A 22,785-nucleotide genomic window follows, 5' to 3' on the forward strand; every position below is an offset into this window, starting at 1 on the left:
GTACAAAAAAGGAGAAAGTTGTGAACAAGAATAGATCCATAGTTCTTATCCATGAAACAAATAACTTTGTGATCTATGTTATTTTCCCTTTCAAAGGGTATATATGCTAAAGCTTTGTCATTTCCCCTATTTTTCTTCACTAAGCAATTTAAGAGATACCATTTATGAAAAACACCTGTAACTTGGTTGAAGATATAGATAATTTATTGCATTTCATCTTGCTATCTTGCTTTTTATTACTCATGTTACACTTGTTGATATAACTTCCTAAACTTCTACTTTACGGTGTCTCCTACTGCAATTTCATTGACCTTGTTCTTCTATATACGTCTTGCTTATACATGATACAAATGTCATAGTTGCTTGATAGTGATTGCATATCATCTACTTTAACATTGTTTATTCGTCTGTTCTTTTTGTAAAAACTCACTTGACTTTAATATATTAGGAGATAACATCATTGGAACAAGTGCTAGTGATGCTGCATAATTTTTATTTGAATTTTTTACACCTGCTATAGATTTTGGAATTCCATCGGCAACCATTTTGGCGAACTATGATCAAGAATCTACTATGAATCGTGAAGAACTAACATATTTCATCTCCCTGATGGATTATTTAGTTTCACAAACCTTTCCATCAATGAAAGTTACCTCGAATCCAACAGAACAACAACCTATAATAAATATAGATGGATTTGAAAACTACAATCTTGAAGTGTGGGGTGCACCTAACTCATACTTTAGTAACAACAACTTTCTTAACCTATATTTTCCAAAAAGTAGAGATAGAGCTATTTATGATGGAGTCTGGACTTATGATTTGATCTAGGAATCTCAAATAAGTTGGCTTTATGGTTTTTCCAAAGGATTTTAGGTATTCTAATGCAAAACATTTAAAGGGAGCACATGCTCTCTATTACACACACAAAAACACATTTCTGTGCATATCTCGGTGATTTCTTGTTTCACATTGTATCATAATTCTACCATTTATTAGAAATTTTTGTTCTATATTTTTATTTATTGTTTTTGCTCTGATGATGGGGTTTAGCCTATTTAGAGTTTATAGCATTTTGCAGGTCAATACAATTATAGGGGAAATGTAAGTTTGCTGATCAATTAGTAGAGATTCCTTCACTCTCCCTGCACTACAATTTTTCCACATCCTAATTCCCAAAAATTTTCAAGATCCTATAAAATATATTGTTGGCACGTATCAAGAATATGTGGCATGTTCATCTGTAAACTTCAGAGTCTTCAAGACCCTTATCTTTATGGTGGATGTTAAGGCTATTTTTGTAGGTCATAATCATAATAATAATTTTTATGGGAATCTACAATGTATCTGATTTTTCTATGACAGAGGCTTTAGACATCATGTTTATGATGTAACTGATTGGACTAAAAGAGCAACAGTAATACAGGTAGAACATAACAAGAGAAAGGAAGCATTGATGGGTATGGAGAAGATCAGAACATGAAAACAACTTGATGATGGTGTACTGACCGAGTTTGATGAGAAAGTCTTGTGGGATTTTCCTTCTATAAAGCGTAAAATCTAGTTAATCATTATTGAGTAATTTATTTGGAGTAAAGTTTGTTTGTCTTCATCTTATTCTCCTTTGCTTTCTTCCTTTATGATGCTAACATCACCTTCTCATTCAGGAATCGTGATAACTTTTAAGTTCTTATCTTCTACAAAGGTCTTCTTAAATTTTCAATGCATAAAGTGATGAATTCAAAAACTCGATGATCTAGAAGATGGAAAGATCAAAATCTTTATAATTCGAATAGAGAAGTAGCTAATAACAATGAGTTTGTCTCCATATCCATCTTAGATATGGACTAAAATTGACCTTAGCAAAAAAATCAAAAGGATGAATTGCACAAACTATAATCATTCTAGAATAGCTTTTCCTTTATAATTATTCTACAACAACTATTTCTCAAACTGCTCATTGCACCGCAGGCACACGACAAACCATGGCAACCTGAATTGGCCGACAAACTAAGATATGTTATGTATCACTTTATATTAAAAATATATCTTCTTCAATTGTAAAAATGTATCTCTTTATAACAAATCTAGGATATATTGTGTATCTATAGCTCCTACTTATATATCCCAAAGTATCTTTAGTAAAAAAATACAAGAGGTACATTAGAATGATTCTTTTAAAAATATATAACTATAAAGAGATACATAAAAATATTTATGTAGCACACGGAGAGATCTAAGATGAAAACATATCGATTTCACTTAACATACACATAGATCTGAGATGTAACATAACTATAGAGAGATAGACAAAAATATTTATTTAACATATGCATAAATCTGATATGAAAATGTATTTGATGCAATCCTAACATTCTTTTTCATGTGTACAACTTTACTTATCTGGGATTGAAATTGAAGAAAAAACAATGAAATCCTTGACATTATTTGAGGCTGAAATAGAAGAAAAAATAATAAAATCCTTGAAATTGTTAGAGTTGAAATAGAAAAAAATAATGAAACATATATACATTTATACAAGAAAAACTAACAAAAGAACTATCAAAAACATTAAGGAGGAGAAAGAAGTGTGAGTTATGGAGAAAGGGGACGGGAGGATAGGGAGGAGAAAGTTTTCTAAAAAATACTTTGAAGGAGGAGGAGGTTAGTCATTAATGGTATTAAATTGGTGAAGAGAGAGAATGTAAAATAGGTATTAATATATCCTAATTTTTAGGGTAAAAGTTATGCATCTGAAATTTAAAGTGAGAGAATATAAATTAGAAATATTTATAATTTTTACTAAATAAAGAAATTTTTAGTATTTTAGCTAACTTAAGTTGTGATTTTGTAAAATTTTTCTATGATTTCATAAAATAATTAGTTTATTTATAACAAGTATATCTGTATTTTTTTATATAAAGAATATACCAAAATGTATTGAAGGAGTTTAAGGATCTGACCACAGCGATCAAACATCTTCTAATAGTCCAAACACAAAATATAACACTACAAAAAATTTCTAAGATAATATATTTAATTCATTGTTTTCTAGTTGTTCAAAAAAAAGCACGACTTACGTGCAAGTATAATAGTGTATAAAAATATGTATACGAATTATTAATATTGCATAAATGGTGTATATGTAATGTATAATTATGTAGTATATATATACATCATACACGTTGTTTATACAATATACACTAAATTATTAAATTAAAGCTAGAACGTATACTCAGCATGGATCAAATTTTATCGGACGTCATCTAAAGCATCCTGGGTTTGGACCCTTAAAAAATTTTCTGGAATCTCATTCTTTGGGCCTATTACGACTCATGGTACGATCCGTAAGATGGGGTACGAGTGGTGAAGTCCTGTCGTAAGCTGACCAGTGTTAGTTTGTGAGATAGTCTTGGACACTGAAATAGAGACGACTTCAGGGTATGAGTCATAAGACATGGGTACGAGTCGTATAGGTGACTCGTAAGGTGGACAGTGTTTGATCTTCCTGGTGTTACATTCTACTAGGGATACAGATCAGGGGTACAGATCTTATGCTAAGGTTATGACTTGGTTGGATGAGTCGTATACTGGACAGTGTGTGAACCCCGATTGAGGCTTGGTTAAAATTGGGTGGGTGTTAATTGTAAGCTATGTTATGACTCGTAAGGAGATCAGTTGTGACCTTGTGTCGGGTTTTTATGGGATTTAAGTAGGGGTATTCTAGACATTTCCCTACTTACCCTAATAAGAACCCATGACTTCTAATATCCTTAAGAGGTTATTTAAACTATTATTTTATTCTTAAACACATAGAATCTCTTCTAAAACATATCATAATTCTCTCAAGAGCTTTTGGAATAAAGAGTTAGGGTTCCAACTAAGGGATTTCTTTAGGGCTTGTCTTGGTGAATTCTTCCATCAATCTTCTTGGTTTAAGGCATGATTCTCTTCCCTACTTGTGACTTCAATTAAAGGCATGGTTACATGGTTGATTTCATTGTTTAACTCTTGCATGATTTTGGTTTTCAACTATTGATTTTAGGTTTTTGATGTTAAAGACTTGGTTATGATTTCTTATGATTTTAATTATGATTTTTATGCATTACTGGTGGTTTTGGATAATGGAATTGGATGATAATGGTTTAATGGTAATGGAATTTGGTTTTGGTTGTGTTATTCCCCCAAGGTGTTTGATTAAATAGTTATAAAGATATGTCCATTGCATTGACTCTTTTAAATGGAACTCTTCCTTGTTTTTAGATTATGCATAAAACTATAAATGGCTTAAATGGTTTACAAAGATTAAAGGCTAATTGGTTATTCTTGTGGAGAATATAGTAGTCTCCCAAGAGGTTAATATGGTAAACGGAAAGGGCATCGAGATCCCCTTACTCTAAATGGTTTGGCTAAGGATAATGCTTACAAGTATGGTGGTGTAAAGATACCACTGGTTTATTAAATAGCCTTGGTTAGTAAATGGATAATCAAATTGTTTGGACTTAATTTAATTGGGTATTAATGGCGAAAAGTGTAAGCTAAGCCGTGTAATGTGGCGATCCCGAGAGGATCAAAATCAGAAACTCATATTTACCGATATAAGGGGTCTTCGATGGCCACGTACGAGTGATATTTATATTGAAGGGATGTACTAGTCATCTCAGGGTTATTGCCTGGTCGTGCGGCTACACGTACCAGGACCCTTTCAGCAAGGTGAGCTGAACCTATATGACCCATGGGTGGTAGGACGGCTAAGCTACACAACCCAGGTTAATGTTTTAAACTGCATGATAAAGCCGATCCCCTTTTCCAACACTTATATATATATATGTATGGTTGTATGCAATGGATGATTTTTCACTTGGTTTTGATAACTGACATTACTTTATACTTACCCCGAGTTTCATGCTAGTGTTCAGCCACTAATCCGTCTACTGGCGCCTGTATACACACGCTATGCAGGAACCGGATGTTCGACTCCTCCTTCATAGTACTTGATTTGGGAACAGCTTATTGGACTGAAGTGGTGAGCTTCCATCCTTTTGGAAGGCATTATTTTATGTTGGACATTCTTAGATTTTTTTTTCTGGATATTGGTTTTGTCCATGGTTTGAGGTATGTCCCAATCGAATATTTGTACTCTTTTGGATAGAGGCTTGTGGTACTTCTGAGGGTTGGTATGGATAGAATTGGTATTGGTGTTATCCTTAGCATTGGTATTAATATTGAGGCTGGCATCGTCGGACATAATTTCTCACTGTTCTTTCATATTACATTTTGGATTTGGCTATCGTATTATGTTTGATATTCTACTTGGTTTTGGTATGGTATGGTATGGATGGTTGGTTAGGTACGATTGGACTTGATTGGATGGTCACGGTCGTGATATCCCAGAGTCTTGATGTGAGTAATAACGCTATCTTATTATATGTTAGAAATTTAGCTCATCTGAGGCTGTATAAGGTGGTTGGGTTGGGCTAAGGGGGTGATCCTCGATCCTAAATAGACTTGGGATTCCCATTATGATAAGGCCTAGGTTTGGGCTGCGTCATCATCTTTCTCTATCATCATCTTCATTTGCTCCATCTTTTCCTCCAAAGGACACAACAGAGATTTGCATCCATCTGAGCACAGCTTGTCATACCAACACTCATCAAATTTGATTGCAAAATCCAACGATCCATAATCGCACTCATTCTTTGCCGCAAAGAAGATAAAATGCCCCTTTATATATGCTACCAGAGGTAAGGAACTTGATGTGGTGGGATAATTTCAAAGATGAAATATATATCACATGACAACAATTGAAAAGATCACGTGAGAGAAGTACTTTTAGTTTCCATCTTGGTTTATGGAGCAGCGTCATATTGCTTGCCATTTTTGCCTCATCGTAAAGCCGAATTTGCACTATTTCCAGGGTCCATTTTTAGAAAATGAGGCCTTTTAACTTTGCTGTCAGTTGGTGCAATTGTACTCTTCTTTTATCAGCAAGGGACCACCGCGATTGCAATATGGTCATAAATTTTGTCTTTGCTATCTAGAGCCTGCTCGCAAGCGCAATGGATTGAGTACACTGACTTTTGCGACCGCGATGAAGGGGATAGCTGAGACAAATTTAAATTTTCAAATTTCAAACATAAGGTCATTTTTCATTTCTAGGAGTTTTAGAGCTTGGATTAATGTGATTTTTGAAGGGTTTTCGAAAATCTTCGTGGGGGTAAGTTTTTAACTTTCATTTAGGTAACTTCCCTATGATTCTACATAATTTCATCGATTAATCCCTTAATTAAAATAAATTTTTGACTTTTTCAAAACTTAAAGAGTGTAGAATGGTGATTTAAGGTCTGATTTGAGCTTTATTCTCAATGAAATTATGCTTGAATTTCTTATCTTATGGATTAAGTCATTTCGAAAGCATTTTTTAGTTTCATCGTTGGATTTCAAGGATTGACTTTTTAACCCAAGTTTAACATGAACTTTTAGTAGATTTTATTTGATAAATTTAAAAATGCAAACAAAGCACTTTTTTTTGTTGTGTCGTGAAGTAAAAATTGTATTGTATGTTAGTTTGAGAGGTTGGTAAACTATTACGATCTATAGATCTCCTATCTATAGTCAATCCCAATGAGAATAGAAGTGAGTCGTTGCCGGCCTATCTTGTAGTCGTCGGCCTTCCTACTTAAATATGTCCAATAGAATGTCTCCTTGGTTCGGAACAAAGCCAATAAATAATATAAGTAAGCATAAAAATATTCACAATTTTAAATATAAAGTTTGTTTTCATTGAAAAAAAAAAAGAAACTTACAAAAATATATTCTTTTTATTTACCTTTAAATAAGTTAATGCCTTTTGATTTTTTTCTTAGTCTAATTACTTTATTTTTTGAAATGTTTTTCTTGGTCTGAAAATAGTTAATTTCTTATATTAATGTCTTTTTTAAAGTTTTAACAAAAGAAAAAGATTCAATCAAACAGTCTCTTTGCAAATTGCACTATTCTTCATAATCAAATTGGAAAAAATAACATTTTTAGTCCTCAACTTATTATTTTTTAAAAAAAACAGTACCAGCAGAACCGACTGTTGTGACTCTGATGTCACCAATTGAGTCAATAGGTTAATCGATCAATGAAACTCACATTAGTAACCTCTTTATTTTACTCTTGGTATTATTTAGGAAAGCACGTTAAATATTTAATTAAGGAGTTAGCATCAGTTGAGGGCAATTTTCGGTTTTGGTTACTCATGGTTGCTAACTTGCTGCTACCTTAGCTTGGATCATCCGTGTAAGAACAACAAAGGCAATTTCTTAAATTAATTTAGCTTAAGCGTCACTAGCATAGATGAAATCGAAATTTTGTTAGTAATTTCTTCGATCGAAAAAATGAAATCAACTAAGAGAAAAATTATATCTTTTCCATACTTTGTAGTTGTGTTCAAACTCATCAAAATCTCGACGGGGGTGTGTTGTATCATCTTGAGTATTGCATTTTTGAGGATTCGACAAGTGTGCGATAATATTATTGATCCCCAGAAATACTGGTAAATTGAATTGATATAATAAATATTGTGTCAATTTTATTATTGAACAATGACAAGTATGTTTCAGTAAATGCATTTACAGAAATAAAAACTTTTAATTTTTCATATTTGACCAATCATGAGTAGATTGACAAGAATTCTAATAGACCTATGAGGATTGAACCATATTTACTCTTCACCCTATTGCTTACAGAAGAGAATAACACATCCAATTCAGTTGAAAGTCACATAATATGTTAAGCAAAATAATATAAGAACTAAAATTGAAATAAGATAATAATTTGAGCACTAAAAGCATTATTTTTCGTATCAAATTTCACACTCTCAAGTGACCCACACGAGCACAATACATCTTATGTATACTCATTTTTGGAAGGGGACATTCACTAGAAGACAATTTCAATATATTACATCACATTTTTATCCTTTGTTCTCAAACACTCACATCCTTGTCCTCCAAAAAGAGATATTCTCAAAGCATGTGCGTGCAAGGGCGGCTCTACCCGAAAAAGTGATCATCTTAGGCCCCAAATTTGAAGCACCTTAATTTTTTTTTTTTAGTAATAATAGATTATAGATTTTGCTGAATTATTTAAATATTATTTGTAAAAAAAATAACTTTTTTATATAAAAAAAAATAATTCGAATAAGTTTGATTTATCTAGAATACTATGTCACAAAAAAAAATTGAACGCATTAAACTTTATAAAAAAAAAAAAAAAAGTTAATTTAATGCCTCCATTTGATTTTGGTCTAAGACCTTACTTCAAAATCAGAAAGTAGTACAAAAACTCATAAGATACCTTAGATTTCAGATGGAAAATAAAAGCTCAACATTTCTCCATGTAGCCCTTAAATAATTATTCAGCAGCTCCTAATACAAGTTGATAATCACTAAATACATCTATCCAAAGTTTATAACTAATTATTTTAGGTGAATTATTTATTAATCACCTTCATTTTATATTAAAGATATTCCTCGTGACAAACTACGCATAATTACTTTAGTTTTATTTTATTTTTGTACTTTTTAATTTAAATTCATATTCGTCCAACAATTCAAAATATTCAATTTGGGTGAACTGTTAGTTGTTCCCTTTTCATTTAGCTAACAAACGATCTATTAGAGTCATTGTACTTCACAATTAAATTTTCAAAAACATTGTTCATTGTCTTCTTGTTTCTCAATAAAATTATATTATTTATTTATCTTCTTTTTTTTTTTTTTGAGGGGGGGAAGGGGGGAGCTAACGCACATGCTTGAAATTTTAGTCAATTTTATCATGTAAGAAACCCACAAATGCATAAAAAATTGAAAGGACGCTTAATGAGGTTGCTAGATTTGTTGTTGCGTTGGCAAATTGATGAATGAAGTTTGTTTTTAATGATATATGAAACTTATGTTTTTAATTTGAGCTTATTTAGAGTAGATTTGAGAGTGGAATTATAGAAATTCGAAGAACATAAACTTTTTTGGCAAAACAAGCCAGACACGTGTGACTTAGAATTAAGATAATTTTGACATACAGTTCAAATACGAAACTTCAACCATTGTTCCACAAGTCTAAATTGCTCTCAAAAGCGATTAAACTTATAATAATTAAATAAATTATAAAGTGAGCCTAAGTTAAATGGTGATTCAAAAAGCAAGTATTTATGCATTTCATCCGTCTAGCCGATTTGGGATTAAAAATGGGAGTGTTCCGTTATTTAAAATAGCCGTCTATCAATGTCATAACATAGATAACTATACAGGGTAACTATGGTATCTATGTTATTGGTATCAGGCTACAATTGGTATCCAATTTCATCCGTCTCTGATACCAATTATAGGGGTGCGGATTGTGCGGATAACTATGTTTGTTGAAATTCTATGTCATAGCATTCCTTAGTTATTTATTTTAACCTTATTAATTCTTCTATATTATTTTTAAGGTATATTATATATTCCATATTTCTAGTTTTTATATAGTCAAGTAGATTCTTTTTCATAAGTGTTTCTATTAATCTTATTTGCTCCATATCTTGTCTCCAATATTCTAAGTATTCGTAGTTTATCATTTTATCCTATAGTAGTTGTAATTTTATAAATTTCTGTGTAATAACTTATTCTAATCGTACTATATTTGATATGTAATTCTATGTTATCTATGTGATCCATTAACATTTATTGTTTATGTATAGTATTATATAAACTATCATTTGAATCTCCTTTTTCTAAGGTTAATTTTATTCTAAGTAATCTTTCTTCTAATTGTCTTTTTTCTCTTTCAAGTTGATTCCTGTAATTAATTTCTTCATATAGTCAACTTTGTTTTTCTCTAACTCTGCTAATATATTCTAACATTTTTAATCTGTATAATATCCGTCTGAATAATAATTATCTAGGTATGAATAGTAGGTATCGTCATTTAAGTGTATTTGTTCTAATTCATCTTCTATCCAATTTTTTAATTCTTCATCTTCAATATTAAATATCTTTTCCCATATAATTTTCTTTATATCTACTATCTTTATATCCTTAAGTACATATAAAACAAGTATCTTAAATCCATCTATCATTTCATCAGGTAAATAATTATTCATTTTTCATATGATGCTATTTTCCAAAATATTCCCTCCAATCATATACATAACAAAATATGATCATCTTAGATCACTATATACTAGATTATTCTTAAATAACATGTTCTTCGGTCACTATTAACATGGTAATCTGGATACTTTTTTCCTAAATAACACCTCTACTTTGGTTACTCCTCTATCACGGCTTCTTTGTCTCACCGGTTTCACCTTTAGGATGACATAGTTCTAGGAATTTTTCTCCTTTTTCACTTTGCTAATAAACTTCTTAACATACTATTCTTCGAATAATTCTACTATAAAGTAACTAACATGAGCTTATTTTATTATACTTATGATTGTCAGGAATTTATGAATTTAGCTATTCATAATTATAAATGAAAATACCTGTTCTGGTAGATTTGATAAATCTGTGCTTTATTCATCCATAGCTTAGTGTAAAACTGAATATCTTTATTGATTATATGAGAGAAAATTTTATTGTGTACAAGAAGGCTTGCTTTCCGTGTAGAAAGTCTTGCCTTAACTTAGCAAATGTTTCTGCTATTTATAACGTAAAAAGAGAAAACGCGTATACTATTTTATATTGTTCCTACTGAGAAAACGTGTATATTATTCTATATTGTTCCTACTTTACATTTGTCATTTTTACAAAAGTAGAAAAGACTTTACAAAAAGAAAGTTTTAAAAACAAAGCTAATAATGACTTTTTGCCAAAACAGTCAACAAAGCTATTAAAAGCTAATCAATGTTACATAACAATTTACATATCTAAAATTAAGAGAAATTATCTCATTCTTCATATGTCCTTTTCATATCTTTAATGCTTTGTCTCCTTTTTATTATTTCTTCATTGGTTTGTGTTGCTTTATATCTTTTGTCGTATGTCTTCCAGCTGGCGTCCTTATCTTCTTTTATTCTAGTTAAACTTCTGGAATAATGTTATCTTCTCTGCTATATCTTGAACATAGATGGTCTGGGTATTTATGCCCTATTAATTTACAGTATCTGGTCAATGATTCATTAGAAATAAATTTTTCCTTAATTGCTCTGGTAGTTGGTCGTTTCTCTAGATTAAGTAGTGTCATAATCCATCTTTGCACTTCCTCTATATCTGCTTATCTTAACTCTCTTGAATTTGAATAAATCATTAGCTGGTCTCTTGAATAATAACTCCATATTGAATTTCCGTTTAGGTAGTTATTTGCTAATTCTTGGATAATTGTGGATATTCCAATAATTCTTTTATTCGCATAAAAATCTGGTATATCTATTTTGGGTATTTCAACTTGCTATTGAATATCTTCGGGTATGATCATATCTCGGGTCACTCCTATCTTCACAATTTGTATAACTAGTTTAATTTCATCATATAATATCTCTGTTGGTGCCGTATAGAACTTTACAAAAAATAGGTTGCCCTTGGTTATCTTTTTGTAAGTGGTAATTGCTTTATATATTCCTGGTATAGCAGATAATTCACTTTTGACTTGGGTATATACAGTATTGAGTAGTCCATAACTGAAATAGGTTTTAACTAGATTTGGGTTAGTTTTTGGGAATGTAATTAACTTATTATATCCTTGTAGCTTTGGGTTATATAGTTCGTATTTGGTTCTTGAATGCATGTAGCTCTGGGTTCAAGGTTTAAGTAGGTTTGTATCTGGTGGATATTTTCAATATATGCTCTAATTACGTGGTTATAAGATTTCTTGTCTTAGTTTAGGCTATCTAAATATGTAATAGTTTGTGGGGGTATAAACAAAGGGTCTTTTGGTGTTTTTGGTATAAATGGCTTGTCAAATATTTTGTTCAAGTTCATATTTGGGTTCCTTCTAACTCCTTTACTTGTACCTGCAGAAGTAGATCGACAAATGTTATGGGTTTTTTGTAGTGTCCCAACGTCTCCTTCTATCTCTGGAATTTTATTGTCTTCCGATCGACATTTCTCTGCACACTGCTGAGTTATCTGAGTCATAGCTTCAGACTTCAGTTTAACTTCATTAGTCTTTAGCTTTTCTATCTCATTTTCCATACTATCCACTTTCAGTGAAAGCGTAGTTAGAGTTTTGAGTATCTTTTCTAGAGTATCGTCTTCTGTAATATCAATTTGGGTAGCTTTGTCTTGATATGTAATCTGCAATAAAATTCTTGTTAGTCTTAATTACTTCAATTGTAAATGTAAAATTTAATATATTCAATACTAATCTTCGAATTTCCTTCATTGTAACTGAATTTTATATTTTTTTTGTTAACCACCATTGTACCTGTGTGTTATCTATTCGTGCAATGAACTTATTATATACAATATATGGCTCAAATGCTAATAAACATTTATATAATGAGTATAATTCTTTTCTATTTATTTCCCATTTTATTTCTGTTTCATTAAATGTTCCTAGGTAGTATCTACAATGATGTTCTAATTTTTCTTTTTCATATCTATATTTAAGTACTTCTCCATAACTATATTCACTTGCATCTACTTCTAATATGTCTGTCAATTTTTTATTTTCGTCTGAAAATTGTAATTTTGGTAATTCTTTACAATGTATTTTTATTTTTTGTACTTGTTTTTTTATCTTCTTCATTGTAATTATATTCTACATCCTTTCTTTATTTGAAAACTGAAACAGATAACGAAATACATAGTAAATCAGATGAATCAAATGACTGAAGAAGATATAAAAACAATAACAAAGGAAGAATATTTAAATGAAGAAGGAACAGATCAGAAAATAATATTTGATAATAATATAATTGGTGAGATAAAAGGAAAAGAATTAGATCTAAGTGTAGAAAAAATATTTAAAATTCCAACAATAAAAAACATATTTAGTAGACAAAAATAAAAATACTACGTAGTAAGCCAAAAAGAACATGTAATAGACTGTAGATATGCAAAAGGTAGAGCTAGTATACCACTAGTAACAAAAAGAATAATAAATAAGGAAATAAACGATATAAAAAGTAAAGACCCAATAAAATACGTACACCTTGGAGGAACGGAAATATTAATAAAAGCATATTTTAGAGAAGGAATAGATACACCTATAGAATTATATTTAGCAGATGATAAAATTATAAAACCTATAGAAAAAAGTATAATAACTGCTATAAGAGGAAATCTAATATACTAAAAATTTAAATTTATAATAAGTGCAAATTATTCAGTAGCAACAACAGATTAAAAAAAATAGATAAGTCATTAGTGCTATATTGGAAAATATCAGGAATACAACTAACCCCAGGAAGTAAAATATTTACAGCAAGATATAAAAATCTATATGTATTAATAACAAAACATATAATAAAGGGAAGAAATAAATTAATAAAATACAAATAGAAAGTACTTTTGAACAATTTGTAAAAACAATTGATAACAATGATTATAGTTACAAAGACATAGATATAGAAGAAGATTTTGAAATAATAAATGATAGAATAAGCAAAACAAAAAGAATAGTTTTTGAAAAAACAAAATCATCAGGATCATCGAAAAGAACAAATTATGAAATAACTTCAACAGTTAATTTAACACAATATTATATAATAGGAACAATAAATGAAAAATAATATTTAATACTCCTAAATACAGGACAAGAAGAAAACCATATAGCAAAATACCTAGTGAAAAATGAAGAAATAAAATCTAATAGTAATATATGCCCAGATCTACCAAGAAGTTTAATAACTATTAAAAATATAACTGAAAAAGAAATAATAATAGGAGTTAGAAAAATAAAAATAGAATTTATAATAATGGAAGATATGTAAAAAACAGATATCATATTAGGGATAAAATGGTTAAAACAAGTAAAACCCTACAATATAGAACACACACAATTAACCATAACCTACAATAAGGAAAAATTATTAATAAAGAGAGCTTTAACATGAAAATATATGTACTTATGAAAATAATAGTAGAAGGATATTATAATAGATACTATACACCTATGATAGATACAAGAGCAGAAGCCAACTTATGTAGATATAATTGTTTACCAGAAAACAAATGGGATAAGCTAAAAACACCATAGTAGTCAAAGAATTTAATAATGAAGGAAGCTTAATTACCTATAAAGCTAGAAATATAAAAATACAAGTATGGGATAAGATATTAACAATAGAAGAGATCTATAATTATGAACTAACTTCAAAAGATATGCTTTTAGGAATGTCATTTTTTGATAAACTATACCCACATATAATAACTAAAACACATTGGTGGTTTACAACACCATGTAAACAAAGGGTAAGAGCAAAAAGAATTATTAATAAAATAAGAAAGAAAACTAATTGGATAAAAGGAAGTAAAAAAATCACACAAAAATTAAAAAATATCAAAAATACTAAAGACACAATAGAACTAGTTATAGAAAAAATTAAGAAAACTATATAGTGAAGATCCATTAAAAGGATGGAAAAAACATAAGACACTGTAAGAATTGAACTAATCGATAAGAATAGTATAATAACCCAAAAACCATTAACGTATAACTTTGATGGTTTAAAAGAATTTAAAATGCATATAGATGAATTATTAGAAAAACAATACATACAAAAAAGTAATAGTAAACACAATAGCCAGCATTTATAGTAAATAAACACAGTGAACAAAACAGAGGAAAAAGTAGAATGATTATTGATTATAGCAACCTAAAGGCAAAAACTATGACATATAATTATCCAATACCAAATAAGATATTAAAATAACACAGAAACAAGGATATAATTATTTTAGTAAGTTTGATTGTAAATCAGGATTTTATCATTTAAAGTTAGAAGAATAATCTAAAAAATTAACTGCATTTACAGTGCCACAAGGATTTTATGAATGGAATGTGTTACCATTTGGATATAAAAATGCACCAGGTAGATACCAACACTTTATGGATAGTTATTTCAAACAATTACCTAATTGTATAGTATACATAGATGATATACTACTATATACAAAAACTAAAGAGAAACATTTAAAATTACTAGAACAATTTACAGGTATAATAGAAAATTCAGGAATAAGTCTAAGTGAAAAGAAAGAAGAAATAATGAAAAACTAGATAGAATTTTTAGGAATACCAATAGATAAAAGTGGAGTAAAAATGTAACAACATATAGTACAAAAATAATAAATTCAAAAAAATAATTAGATACAAAAAAGAAATTAAAATCATTTTTAGGATTAGTAAACCAAGTAAGAGAATATATACCAAAATTAACAAAAAACCTAAAACCATTGCAAAAAATAAATAAAGAAAGGATGTAGAATATAATTACAATGAAGAAGATAAAAAACAAGTACAGAAAATAAAAATACTTTGTAAAGAATTATCAAAATTACAATTTCCAAACGAAAATAAAAAATTTACATATATAATAGAAGTAGATCTAAGTGAATATAGTTATGGAGGAGTACTTAAATATAGATATGAAGAAGAAAAATTAGAACATCATTGTAGATACTACTTAGGAACATTTAATGAAACAGAAATAAAATGGGAAATAAATATAAAAGAATTATGCTCATTATATAAATGTTTATTAGCATTTGAGCCATATATTGTATATAACAAGTTTATTGTACGAACAGATAACACACATGTACGATGGTGGTTAACAAGAAAAATAAAAAATTCAGTTACAACGAAGGAAATTCAGAGATTAGTATTGAATATATTAAATTTTACATTTACAATTAAAGTAATAAAGATTAACGAGAATGTTATTGCAGATTACAGATCAAGACAAAGCTACCCAAACTGATATTACAGAAGACGATACTCTAGAAAAGATACTCAAAACCCTAACTACGCTTTCACTGAAAGTGGACAGTATGGGAAATGAGATAGAAAAGCTAAAGACTAATGAATTTAAACTGAAGTCTGAAGCTATGACTCAGATAACTTAGCAGTGTGTAGCGAAATGTCGATCGAAAGACAATAAAATTCCAGAGATAGAAGGAGACGTTAGGACACTCCAAAAAAACCATAAGGTACAAGTAAAGGAGTTAGAAGGAACCCAAATATGAACTTGAACAAAATATTTGACAAGCCATTTATACCAAAAACACCAAAAGACCCTTTGTTTATATCCCCACAAACTATTACATATTTAAATAGCCTAAACCAAGACAAGAAAGCTTATAACTACATAACCAGAGCATATATTGAAAACATCCACTAGATACAAACCTACTTAAACCTTAAACCCAGAGCTACAAGCATTCAAGAACCAAATATGAACTATATAACCCAAAAGCTACAAGGATATAATAAGTTAATTGCATTACCAAAAACTAACCCAAATCTAGTTAAAACCTATTTCAGTTATGGACTACCCAATACTGTATATACCCAAGACGGAAGTGAATTATCTGCTATACCAGAAATATATAAAGCAATTACCACTTACAAAAAGATAACCAAGGGCAACGTATTTTTTGAAAAGTTCTATACGGCACCAGTAAAGATATTGTATGATGAAATTAAACCAGTTATACAAGTTATGAAGATAGGAATGACCCGAGATATGATCATACCCGAAGATATTCAACAGCAAGTTGAAATACCCAAAATAGATATACCAGATTTTTTTGCGAATAAAAGAATTATTGGAATATCCACAATTATCCAAGAATTAACAAATAACTACCTAAACGGGAATCCAATATGGAGTTATTATTCAAGAGACCAGCTAATGATTTATTCAAATTCAAGAGAGTTAAGACAAACAGATATAGAGGAAGTGCAAATATGGATTATGACACTACTTAATCCAGAGAAACAACCAACTACCAAAGCAATTAAGGAAAAAATTATTTTAGATGAATTATTGATCAGATACTATAAATTAATAGGGCATAAATATCCAGACCATCTATGTTCGAGATGTAACGGAGAAGATAACATTATTCCAGAAATTCAACTAGAATAAAAGAAGATAGGACACCAGCTGGAAGATATACGATAAAAGATATAAAACAACATGAACCGATGAAGAAATAATAAAACCAAGGAGACAAAGCATTAAAGATATGAAAAAGGACATATGAAGAATGAGATAATTTCTCTTAACTTTAGATATGTAAATTGTTATGTAACATTTATTAGCTTTTAATAGCTTTGTTGACTTTTTTTGGCAAAAAGCCATTATTAGCTTTGTTTTTTGTAGAATAGCTTTAAGATTTTCTTTTTGTAAAGTCTTTTCTACTTTTGTAAAGATGACAAATTTAAAGTAGGACTAGTATAGAATAGTATACGCGTTTTCTCTTTTTAGGTTATAAATAGCAGAATTATTTGCTAAGTTAAGACAAGACTTTCTACACGGAAAGCAAGCCTTCTTGTACACAATAAAATTTTCTCTCATATAATCAATAAAGATATTCAGTTTTACACTAATCTATGGATGAACAAAGCACAAATTTATCAAATCTACCGGAACAGGTATTTTCATTTATAATTATGAATAGCTAAATTCATAAATTCTGACAATCATAAGTATAATAAAATAAGCTCATGTTAGTTACTTTATACTAGAATTATTCAAAGAATAGCATGTTAAGATGTTTATTAGAAAAGTGGAAAAGGAGAAAAATTTCTAGAACTATGCCATCCTAAAGGTGAAATCGGTGAGGCAAAGAAGTCTTGAAAGGGGAGTAACTAGAGTAGAGGCGTTGTTTAGGAAAAAAGTATCCAGATTACCATGCTAATAGTGACCGAAAAATATGTTATTTAAGAATAATCTAGTATATAGTGATCAAAGATGATCACATTTTGTTATGTATATGATTGGAGGGAGTATTTTGAAAAATAGCATCATATGAAAAATGAATAATTATTTACCTGATGAAATGATAGATGAATTTAAGATACTTTTTTTATGTATAAGGATATAGAGATAGTTGATATAAAGAAAATTATATGGGAAAAGCTATTTCTTATTGAAGATGAAGAATTAGAAAATTAGTAGAAGATGAATTAGAACAAATACACTTAAATGCCGATAGCTACTATTCATACCTAGATAATTATTATTCAGACGGATATTATACAGATTAAAAATGTTAGAATATATTAGAAGAGTTAGAGAAAAACAAAGTTGGCTATATGAAAAACTTAATTACAGGAATTATTTTAAAAGAGAAAAAAAAATCAATTAGAATAAAATTAACCTTAGAAAAAGGAGATACAAATGATAGTTTATATAATACTATACATAAACAAAAAATGTTAATGGATCACATAGATAACATAGAATTACATATCAAATATAGTACGATTAGAATAAGTTATTACACAGAAATTTGTAAAATTACAACTTCTATAGGATAAAATGATAAACTACAAATACTTAGAATATTGGAGACAAGATATGGAGCAAATAAGATTAATAGAAACACTCATGAAAAAGAATCTACTTGATTATATAAAAACTATAAATATAAAACGTATAGTATACCTTAAAAATAATATTGAAGAATTAATAAGGTTACAACAAATAACTAAGAAATGCTATGACATAGCATTTCAACAAACATAGTTCTCCGCACAATCCGCACCCCCTACAATTGGTATCAAAGAGCATGATCATATAGACCTATAATCCGCACAATCTGCACCCCCTACAATCTGCATAATCCGCACAATCCGTACACCCTACAAGTAGACAGGCAATTCAACATCTAAATCTCTCAAAATCTCATAATATTCAAATAGTAATAAATGGGTATGAACCCTAAACTGAAATTCATATAATTTCATATAGAATTCAACTTTAAAACTAATTTTGGGCACAAAGATGAAAGAATTATCCTTGTTCATAATCCTACATGCCTAAATAGATGAAAAAGCTTGAACGTTGAGTTCCTATTTGTCCCGTTGAAGATGATTTCCTGAATACCTTGGATTGAAAATGTTGAATTTTGGGTTTTCTTGGAAAAAGAATGGTGGAATTTGGATTTCTTAAGGTTTAAATTTTGAGGTTCTAGGGTTTCTTAGAGAGAAATTCGATGAAAAGTATGTATAATGTGCTTAGAATACGTTTAATTCCTTGTTTTTCACGATTTGGGGGCTTGGAAAATGACTAAATTGGCTTTTGGAAAATTAAGTTCGGAACTAAAAATCCCAATTTTACATCCCACTGTGATGTGGCTCCGTCGCGGTGGCTTATTGGAAAAAGGTCAACTGCCAATTTGGGCTCTGGCGTGATGCGGAATAATTGTGTTGCATCACTGGAAAAGGACGAGTGCCATTTTGCACACCACCGTGATGCGGTGTCTGTTGTTTTGAGAATTTTGATGCGATACAGGCAAATCGTGGTGAGCTACTGGAAAAGAAAGAGTGAAAATTTGGGCTTCACCGCGATGCGGGCTAATCACAGTGCCTCACTGAAAATCAAACAATTACGATTCTGCTCCTTACTACGATGCGGTGCCATCGCGGTGCTCTACTGCTTTTCACTAAAATCGCCATAACTTCTCAACCAAGTATTGGATCAAGGCGAAATTGGTATCATTGGAAAGCTGATTTAATTATCTATAACTTGGTGGGTATATAACTAGAAAATTCTAATCGTATCAAGATTTATTTATTTTTAAAGTTGACCCTTGACATTCTAGGAGCTAAACAGGACTTAGAAAAGTATGGGGTATTACAATATCTCCCCCTTGGGAACATTTATCCTCGAATGAGACTAGTTAAATTAAAGATTCCGAGGGACTGAAGCTATATGCTATCATGCACAACTGAAACAAAACTACATGACTGAATCTAACTCATACTATACTAAGTGACTAAACTAATCTATGAATGCATGAATTTACATGAATATAACTATATGGCTACATCTGAAATTGGAAAAGCACTAAATTAAGGAAAAATATTACCTCAGGTTGAATCTGAGTTTGTGGAGAAGAGGTAAGGATACTTGGTATGCATGTCTGCTTCTGCTTCCCAAGTAGCACCCTCAATGGACTTATTTTGCAACAAAACTTTGACCAAGGTAACTTTTTTGTTCCTTAGTCTACATATCTAATGATCACGAATCTCTACTGGAACTTCTTTGTATGAAAGGCTATTGTGGATATCTGTGCTTTCTAGAGGGGATACAATGGATGAATCGTCCATGCACTTCTTTAATAAGGACACATAGAACATTGGGTGAACTGCTGACAAGTCTGCAGGCAGCTCAAGCTCATACACTACCTTCCACACACGATTCAAAATCCTGTAGTGGCCTACATACCGGGGACTAAGCTTCTCCTTTTTACCAAATATCTTCACCCCCTTCATGGGTGAAACCTTCAAATACATAAGATCATCTACTTCAAACCCAAGATCTCTCCTTCTTACGTCTACATAAGATTTCTGACGACTCTGAGCTTCTTTCAATCTCTCTCGAATCAACTAAACTTTCTCCATAGCTTCAAACACCATATCTGGCCTAATCAAAGTGGCCTCACCCACTTTAAACCAACCGACTGATGGTCTACATCTCTTCTCATAAAGAGCCTTAAATAGGGCCATCTGAATACCAAAATGGTAACTATTATTGTAGGCGGTCTCAATCAACGACAAGTGGTCATCCCAATTGCCTTTGAAATCAAGAACAAATGCCCTCAACATATCCTCTAAGGTATGAATGGTCCTCTCTGCCTGACTATCTGGCTGCAGATGAAAAGCTGAACTGAGATAAATTTGGTTACCAAGACCCTTCTGAAAGGCTTTCCAAAACTGAGAGGTAAACTGAGTACCCCGATCTATGATAATAGACAAGGGAACTCCATAAAATCTAACCAACTCTCTGATATACAGCTTAGCATAATCTTCAGTTGCATAGGACGTGTGAACTGGCAAGAAATAGGCTGATTTGGTTAATTTGTCTACAATAACCCAAATCAAATCATGCTGACAATGCGAATGGGGTAATCCAATCACAAAGTCCATATTCATCTCTTTTCACTTCCAAGTGGGAATACTAAACTCCTACAAAGTGCCGGTAGGTCTTTGGTTCTCTACCTTAACCTGTTGACAAGTTGAACACTGGGCTACAAATTCTACGATATCTTTCTTCATACCTCTCCACCAATAGACGTTCCACAAATCATGGTACATCTTGGTGGCTCCTAGATGAATGGAATAACGAGCACAATGTGCTTCTGCCATAATCCACTACCTCAAATCATCAACACATGACACACACAATCTACTCTGGCATCTCAACACACCATCTCTCCCTTGGGATAAAACCTCTACCTTTTGTTCTTTAACTGGCCCCTTGAATTTGACCAAACTAGGATCCTTATCCTATTTCTCTTTTATTTTAGAAACTAGAGAAGATTCTGAACTACTCTGAATCTAAACATTTCCTTCATCTGATTCAACCAACCTCACATCCAATCAAGCTAACCGGTGAACTTCCCAAACTAAATCTGTCTTATCATTCTCCACATGAGCAACACTACCCACAGACAATCTACTAAAGGCATCTGCTACTACATTAGCCTTGCATGGATGATGCAGCACACTCATATCATAATTCTTCAACAATTCTAACCACCTTCTCTGACGAAGATTTAACTCCCTCTGAGTAAACACATACTACAAACTTTTGTGGTCCATAAACACATCAACATGCACCCCATAAAGATAATGCCTCTAGATTTTTAATGAAAACACCACAGCAGTTAGCCCAAGATCGTGGGTAGGGTAGTTCTTTTTGTGAGGCTTAACTTGTCTAGAGGCATAGGCTATAACCTTACCTCTCTACATCAAAACATAACCCAGACCGATTCTAGAGGCATCACAATAGACAACGAACCCATTTGTACCATCAGGTATCACTAAAATTGGGGCTAAAGTAAGTCGATTCTTCAACTCCTGAAAACTCTTCTCATAGGAACTTGACCACTAAAACTTAACTTTCTTCTGAGTTAATCTAGATATAGGGGATGCAATAAAAGAAAAACTCTCAACAAAATATCTGTAATAGCCAGTTAAACCCAAGAAACTTCTGATGTCTGATGGAGAAATAGGTTTAGGCCAGTTTCTTACTGCTTCTGTCTTCTGGGGATCAGCTTTAATGCCATCACTGGAAATAATATGACTGAGGAAAGATACTGGTCTTATCCAAAATTCACATTTGCTGAATTTGGTGAATAGCTGGTGATCTCTAAAAGTTTGCAACATAATTCCAAGATGGTCTACATGATCATCCTCACTATGAGAATAGACAAGAATATCATTGATAAAGACTATGACAAATATGTCCAAATACTGTTTGAACACTCTATTCATCAAGTTTATGAAGGCTGCTGGGGTATTGTAAGACCAAATGACATGACTAAAAATTTAAAGTGACCATACAGAGTTCTAAAAGATGTTTTTGGAATATCACATTCCCTTACTCGAAGCTGATGATAGCCGGATCTAAGGTCTATCTTGGAGAAGTAACTTGCACCTTAGAATTGGTCGAATAAGTCATTAATCCTAGGAAGAGGTTATTTGTTTTTTACTATGACTTTATTCAGTTGACGATAGTCAATGCACATTCACAAAGAACCATTTTTTTTTGCACGAATAGGACGGGAGAGCCCCATGGAGAGATAGATGCACCCTTTTGAGATCAACTTTCTGGCTTTAATATAGGATATGAAATAA

General features: G+C 31.0%; 1 pseudogene; it reads left to right on the forward strand.

Moving 5' to 3' along the window:
* The first annotated feature begins 448 nt into the window (after positions 1 to 448).
* Positions 449 to 1,564, forward strand: LOC107857718 (annotated as a pseudogene).
* The last annotated feature ends 21,221 nt before the right edge of the window (positions 1,565 to 22,785 follow it).

The sequence above is a fragment of the Capsicum annuum genome, unplaced genomic scaffold (genome assembly GCF_002878395.1).
Source record: "Capsicum annuum cultivar UCD-10X-F1 unplaced genomic scaffold, UCD10Xv1.1 ctg4889, whole genome shotgun sequence".
In the NCBI taxonomy this organism is placed as follows: Eukaryota; Viridiplantae; Streptophyta; class Magnoliopsida; order Solanales; family Solanaceae; genus Capsicum; species Capsicum annuum.